This window comes from Pogona vitticeps, chromosome 6 (assembly GCF_051106095.1).
Source record: "Pogona vitticeps strain Pit_001003342236 chromosome 6, PviZW2.1, whole genome shotgun sequence".
Classification (NCBI taxonomy): domain Eukaryota; kingdom Metazoa; phylum Chordata; class Lepidosauria; order Squamata; family Agamidae; genus Pogona; species Pogona vitticeps.
Genome location: NC_135788.1, coordinates 662,607 through 670,240, shown reverse-complemented (window position 1 = coordinate 670,240; position 7,634 = coordinate 662,607).

Sequence of the window (7,634 nt, the reverse complement as noted above, 5' to 3'; positions counted from 1 at the left end):
CTGCTGGTCCTGTCTCTGAAATGGGTGGGAGCTGGATCCAGACCAGGGGTTCAGCAAACGGGGGAGATTGGACTCTGACGAGGAGACGCTCCCTGGCCGCTGTTCCTTGGTGGGGAGACAGAGGTTGGCCCCCAAGGCAGAGCCTGGTCCTCAGGACCTCTTTCCAGAGCGATGCGGAGCGAATGCTCTGGCCTGGGTTTTGCCTTGTGTGCCGACAAAGCCAACCACCTTCCAGCCAGTTGCCCAACAAGCCCTTAAGGTGCGTCAGCTCCTGCGAGGTTCCCACAGGGCGCTGCGGGAGGTTTCACAGGTGGATTCAGCTGCAGGAAGAGTGTGGAGGCATCCTTCCGTCTTGAGAGACTATGGGAACGTGCTCTGAATGGAGGACTTGGAACAGGGTCTCGTGTGGCTGAGAAGGCCAATGCGAGAGTGACAATCCCTTCCACACAAATCCAGTCTGTCCCCTGTCCGGCTCCCTGGTTTGGCTGGTGTCGGGACTGCCTCTTGGCCTCGGCCTGCTGGACAAGGGTCTCTTCAAATTGGGAGAGGCCGTGATGAACTGCCTGCCTCCAGGCTGAACGCTCAGATGTCAAGGTTTCCCATCTGTTGAGGTCCATTCCTAAGGCCTTCAGATCCCGCTTGCAGATATCCTTGTATCGCAGCTGTGGTCTCCCTCTGGGGCGATTTCCCTGCACTAATTCTCCATACAGGAGATCTTTCAGAATCTGGCCATCAGCCATTCTCACAACATGCCCAAGCCAACGTAGACATCACTGTTTCAGTAATGTATACATGCTGAATATTCCAGCTCCTTCTAGGACTACTCTCTTTGGAACTTTGTCCTGCCAGGTGATATATGTGTTGTTGGAGGCAACGCATATGGAACATATTCAGCTTTCTCTCCTGCCGTGCACAAAGGGTCCAAAGCACCCACTGCAGTCCAGGATTGTGCTCAGGACACAGGCTCTATAGACCTGGATCCTGGTATATGCTGTCAACTTCTTATTAAGCCATACTCTTTGTGAGTCTAGAGAACATGGTATAGTAGCTGCTTTGCCAGTGCATTTATCCAGCACGATATCTAGAAAGAAAGTGTAAGAATGTTGAGCCAAGGTACAGGAAGTCATGAACAACCTCCAGTTCTTGTGCGGAGATGGTAATGGAGGTGAGTCCACAGCCTGGCCATGACTTGTGTTTTCTTCAGGCTGATTGTTAGTCCAAGGTCTTGGCAGGCCTTGTTAAAGCAATTCTTATTGGAGCTCTTCAGCAGAATGGGCAACAATAGCTGCATCATCAGCAAAGAGGAAGTTCTGCATGCTAAAACTTTGGTTTTAGCTCTCAATCTAGAGAGATTAAAAGAGTTTTCCATCTGATCCAGTCCAGAGAAAGACACCTTCTGTTGCAGTTCCAAAAAGTGTGCTTCAACACGACAGCAAAAAAGATCCCAAACAGAGTCGGTGCAAAGACAGAGGCCTGTTTCACTCCACTTCGGATGTCAAAGGGATCTAATGTTGAGCCATCAGTTGTTTTGAAAGAAACAGGTGTCCCTCAGCCCTTGAATGACCTGATGCTTAACTTGTCTTGTGGACAAGAGCTACCAAATGTAGGTTATACTTTTATTAAACCACCAAAAATCAACCATTCAATGCAAATTTTTGTGAATCAAATGCACTTCATCAGGTGTAAGGTAGAAAAATGATGAATGAAAGTCCCAAGGTGGTCACGGCAGAAGAGGAGATCGGCCAGGTTCCTTGCTTAAGGTGAACTAAGAGTTGGGTCAACCATTTTTTGGGGGAATGTTCTTAAAGGCCTCCCACCTGGTGCCACAGGATTGGAATTCCCCTCTCCACCTCGAGGATATTAAGTGGTCCCTGAACAGACCCTCTTCCCCCCCCCCAACTCATTTTGCCTGTTTTGGAAATCAAGCCTCCTTTTTGGCTGGAGGTGGGGGTGGGTGGGAGGCAGGAGGCCACATAGAGACTCAGCCGTCCTGATCCTGCATTTGGGGTCACTTGCCAGGTAGTGAAGAGGGTTTCCCTCCCTGCTGATCTCAGAAGGGGGGGGGAGAGACTCCTCAAAGGGAAGGGTGTGTGGCCAGCATGTCATCAGCTGCTGCACCCTTTCCTGGCTCAAACTGCTGATGATTAATACCCTTAATCATTCTTATGATGGAAATTGTTCTTAAAACAGAACACAGTGTCAATTAAAAATATATTGAACTCAGACTGGTGGTAGTGGGAGATGGTCCATCAACTAACAATATATGTCCAGAGAGAGGCCTTTGATGCCTTTCCAAGGCGCTTCCTACCTGGTTCCGCCCCCATTTATTTGCAATTCCCCCCGTGGCCACTAGATGTCACAGTAAACCTAACCCTAATCAAGGGATTGCCATTCTTACTGCCTTTTCTTTTTAGAGCACAGCACCATAGTCTCTCGAGACTGAAGGATGCCTAATCTAATCCCTCTTTTGGGACTTCAAGTCCCAGAATTCCCAGAGAAATGCACTCCCTCTGAAAGTTGCCCCTCCAGGATGAGAGGAGCTACGTCCTGCCCTCTGCCCCCCCTCCACAGGCTCCCCCAGACCCCTTCCCCCCCCGGACGTGTGGTGTGGGAGGGCGGCGGCCTTTTCACCACGGGTCTGGGAAGGGGAACCCCCTCTGGAGCCCCCACCCAGCTTCTCCTACGGGTTCCCGTCCGGTGGGGCTCTGCCTGGTCCCTCTGCCAAGGGGCGTGGAGCTTCCCCCCCCCCTCTGGGGACCCGCACCTTGTCCAGGCTCCCCCAACTGGGATGTCTGGGCAGAATGCATTCCCACCCGCTTTCAGAGGAGCCCATCTCCCGGTCTCCTTGCAGAAAGGAGAACTCTCTGAGGAGATGCTGTGCCCCCCCCCAGCTTCCCCCCCATGCCATCCTCCAGGGCTCCCTGGGGCTGCTCTTCCTGCCCATCCAGGCTCTGGGCACCAAGGCCCTGCTTGAGTCTCCTGGGGCTTGAGCAGAACACAGGCTGAGGACCGGGGCCAGTGGCAAGGACCCCCCCGGACTTCCTGGTTGCCACAGCTTCACTGGCTGTTGGCCCGTTCCTGGGCCCGATGATTCAGACGGCTGGTCACGGCTCACCAGGAGCCAGACAGCTTGGGCCTGCCTCTGTGTGTGTGTGTGTGTGTGTGTCCCTGTTAGCCCACCAAGGCCCACCAGAGCCTCTGACGTTCCCGCTCCTCCTCAAAAGAAGAATCGGGATGGAGTCTTCGGAATGCGGCCCACTCCTAATTTGCGCTCTTAAAATGAGTGTGTTTGTGCTGATCTTAGAAGACTACCACACACACACTTTTTAAAAGCACAACAGTAATGCAGAGCAAAACAAATGGAGGGCTGTCAATGGGAGAGGTGTTTGAGTTCCTTGACTTTTTATGAACAAGCCCCTGCCAAGATTTCGCCAAGATTCCTGGGCTCATCCCGGCCCAGTGGGTCCGTCCACAGGTTCCCGTGAGACTGCAGAGAGGCAGAGAGCCTTTATCCTGATTGGCTTTAAGTCATCTCTGTTTACACCACGGGCTATAAAATGTGTCTTCTCCTTGATGGTGAGAGAGTGTTGGTGGTGATGATGGTTATGGTTGTCCTCTCGGTAGGGACTTAACTTTCTGCTCCACCTGGAACGCAGGCGGGCATCCTCAGAACGGCGTTGCTACTCAGAACGGGAGGTGCAGTTAGCGAAAGGAAGGTGCTTTCCGGGAAACCTCATGACTGTCCAGTGGGAGACAGGAAAGGCGTTTCTCTTTCTGGGTTCCCTGCAGACTACCAAAGGGCAGGCAAACAGTCCTTGACCGGGAGAAGGTTTCACTTCTCCTGCAAGGTCAGCGTTTCCAGGAAAGAGAAAGCGCCTCGTCCACAGCCCCAAAAGGGGCTCCTGCTTTCCTCCTGCTCAGGTCCCGAGCCAGGCTGCCCAGCTCCGTGGGTTTCTCGCCGTGGATTTGGAAGCTCCGGCTAGAAGGGCTGGGCTTGCTTTCTGCCAGTGCTGGACGCCTTGCCCGGCGCTGCCCAGGTCAGCTGCTGGACGCTGCAGCCACTGTTGAGAGGAGCCCTCCGGCCTCTCCCTGCCTGACGCTTCTGAGCCCTGCCGCTCCCCCGCCCCCCCACGCAAGCAGGCAGAAAGGGGCCCAAAGCAATGAAGCAGGCCGCTGTAGGGAAAACATTTATTTATTTATTTATTTATTTATTTATTTATTTATTTATTTATTTATTTATTTATTTATTTATTTATTTATTTATTTATTTATTTATTTATTTATTTATTTATTTATTTATTTATTTAATTTTATTTCTATCCCGCCTATCTGGTCATACTAGACCACTCTAGGCGGCTTACAATTGGAGCAAAAATAAAATTATTAAAAACATTACAAATAGACAAAAATGGAAATCAAAGAATATAAAAGAAAAATCGTCAGGGGTTATCTGTTGGGAAAGCCTGCCTATACATCAGTGTTTTCAATTGTTTCTTAAAAATGCCCAGCGAGGGAGCCACGCAAGTCTCAGGAGGTAAGTTGTTCCAGAGGTGAGGAGCCACCGCCGAGAAGGCCTGATTTCTGGTCTTTTCCTTCCGGGCCTCTCTCGGCGTCAGGCTCCTCAGCCTCACCTCCTGGCTCGCAGGGGTGACACGGGTAGATCTAGATGGGAGAAGGCGTTCCACCAAATATTGAGATCCTAAACCGTTTAGGGCTTTGTAAGTAAGCATCAACACTTTGAAGTCGATGCGGAATCGGATGGTCAGCCAATGCAATGCGGCCAGAGTGGGCGAGATATGTTGGTATCTTCTCACTCCACTGAGTAATCTGGCCGCAGCATTCTGCACCACCTGTAGTTTCCGCAGCAGCCTCAAAGGTAGCCCCACGCAGAGCGCATTGCAGTGGTCTAATCTTGAGATTACAAGCACATGTACCAAAGTGTTGAGAGCCCCCACATCAAGGTAGGGTCGCAGCTGGGCTATCCGCCGAAGATGGAAAAATGTGGTGCGGACCACGGATGCCACCTGGGTTTCCATAGTGAGCGCCGGGTCCAGATGAATCCCCAAGCTGCAAACCCCATCCCTGGCAGGCAGGGTCACTCCCCCAAAAATGAGGGAGTTTCCCAAATCCCCAACTGTGGGAGCGCCCACCCTCAGTACCTCCGTCTTGTCCGGGTTCAGCCTCAGCCCATTCTCCTGCATCCATTCCTGAACGGTCTCCAGGCAGCGCTGAAGGGACAGAACGCCATCTCCTGTAGTTGGAGAAAAGGAGATGTAGAGCTGTGTGTCATCCGCATATTGATGGCACTGCGCTCCATACCCCCTGATGACCCCCCCCAGCGGCCTCATATAGATGTTAAACAGCATTGGGAAGATGATCGACCCCTGTGGAACCCCACAATTGAGGCTCCACGGGGCCGAGACATTCTCCCCAAGCTGTACTCTCTGGGGACGGTCCTCCAAGAAGGAACAGAGCCAGGCAAACGCCCGGCCACCTATTCCCAACTTGGTGAGCCTCCCCAGGAGGATACCGTGGTCATTGGTATCGAAGGCCACATCTTTGGTTTCCTTCATTTGGCATTGAAGGGGTGTGTGGGGGCGCACGAGAGGGACCAGAATCCCAAAGCCAGCCAGTCCCTCTTTTTGGCCAGGGGACTCCCCAATATTTGTACCCCTCCAGGGCAAAGGATCAGCCCCATACCTTTCAGCCACAGGGAGGGTGTTTGCCCTCCCCTCTTTCATCCTACCGACCAGTTTTGTTCTGCTGTGGGCTCCTCCCGCCTGATCAGATCACATCTTAAGAGAAACGCCTGTTTACAACTCTTACAATGGTTCCTGTCTAGACACACAAACCCTCAAAAGACAGGAAGCCACAAAATCAGGTTTGCACACGTAGCCCACCTGTATCTCCCCATTTCCTTTGCTTTGCTTCCAAAGCAAAGGAAAGCAAAGCAAAGCATGCTGCTTCGATACCGCCCCCATTGCACTTAAAGCACTCTCTGGACAGTTTACAAGTTAATCATGCAGTTAATTATTGCCTCCCCATCCTCATCCCCCCCCCCTCGTGAGCTGGGTACTCAAGCAACCTGAGAAGGGCTGAGTGAACCTGAGCCGGCTACCTGGGATTGAACCCCAGGTCGTGAGCAGAGTTTTGGCTGCAGGACCGCAGTTTAACCACTGCGCCCTGACCCTCATAAGCAAAACCAATGGAGATGGTGGCTGCTGTTCTGGACCATCAAGCTGGCGCCAACTCCTGGTGACCTTAAAGGGAGCGTGAGGGATGGGACCCTTCATATAAAGAGCAGGCAGCTCTCAAAGCCCTTTTGCCATGATGAGACCAGCAAGGAGGTTGATAGGAACAGAACTGCTTGTATTTCAAGACATTTCCAGTAATTCAAATAAGCTTTGTAAAGTAACTATTGTCATTGATCTCCCTCTCACCAGCAGGATGGAAAACACCCGATGGCAGGGCCTCATGGCCTACAGTCCGGAAGGATGGAGAAGAGGCATTGATAGGGGGCAAATATGATTTCCTACTATTTCCTTACTATAATGATATTCTATATGCATTTTTGTATCTGTATTTATATGTATTCTCTATAGTCAATGTATTTTGCATCCTCATTTCACCTCAAAGTATTGAATCTCCTGGCCCTTCCCGCTTGGCCCTCACAAACATTCCTACATTATCACTCTGGCCAAAAGAGGCCTCAGGACACCTCCTGCGGGGGCTCCTGACAGAGGGGGCTCTTCCTGCAACCCCAACCAAAGACCTGGGCGCCTCAGAGAGAGGCAGGCCCAAGCTGTCTGGCTCCTGGTGAGCCGTGACCAGCCGTCTGAATCATCGGGCCCAGGAACGGGCCAGCAGCCAGTGAAGATGTGGCAACCAGGAAGTCCGGGGGGGTGGGGTTGGGGTCCCTGCCACTGGCCCCAGTCAGCAGCCCAGTGGCAGCATTTTGAACCAGCTGAAGTTTCCGAACAGTCTTCAAAGGCAGCCCCACCAACAGCCCATTACAGCAATCCAAGCAAGATCCACCTAAGGCTTGTGGCGCTGTCCCCCAATCAGGCATCGGCAGGAACGGGAGCAACACTCCCAAACTCTGGCTCCACAGCGAAATACTTACACCAGAGAACACAGCTGGATTCATAGATCCGTTTGAAAACTTTCTTCCCTTTCAGCCACACTGGAAAAAAAGGCTTTCCTTTACTAAATCAGGGGGAGGGGGTTAATTATTTCTAATCACGTGGCTTTCTGGAAAAGGGAGGCGAGAGACCCTCTCACTTTCGCTGCTGCTCATCTTCCTTCTCTCTGCTGTTTCCTCTTCCTCTCTTCTGTTTCTCTTCCTCTATTCTATTTTTCCTGTCCGCTTCTCCTAAACCGGTCCGGAGGGGGGAAGCCGTCCAGAGTCCACATGGCAGGGAGACAAGAAGGGCCCGTTGGCTCCTGGCCAGCCTGCATTTTTCTGCTCTCGGCCTCAAAGTCCGCAGCCGTCCTCCAGTGGCACAATTTGAGCTGGTCTGTCAATCTTCCCCTCCTGTGAGAAGGGCTTGGGAAAGAAGCCCCCTCCCCTGCCACGATAGCGCCGTCATGAGTATTTCCAGGAGATGCCAGGGTCGTAGATACTGTTCGCAAAC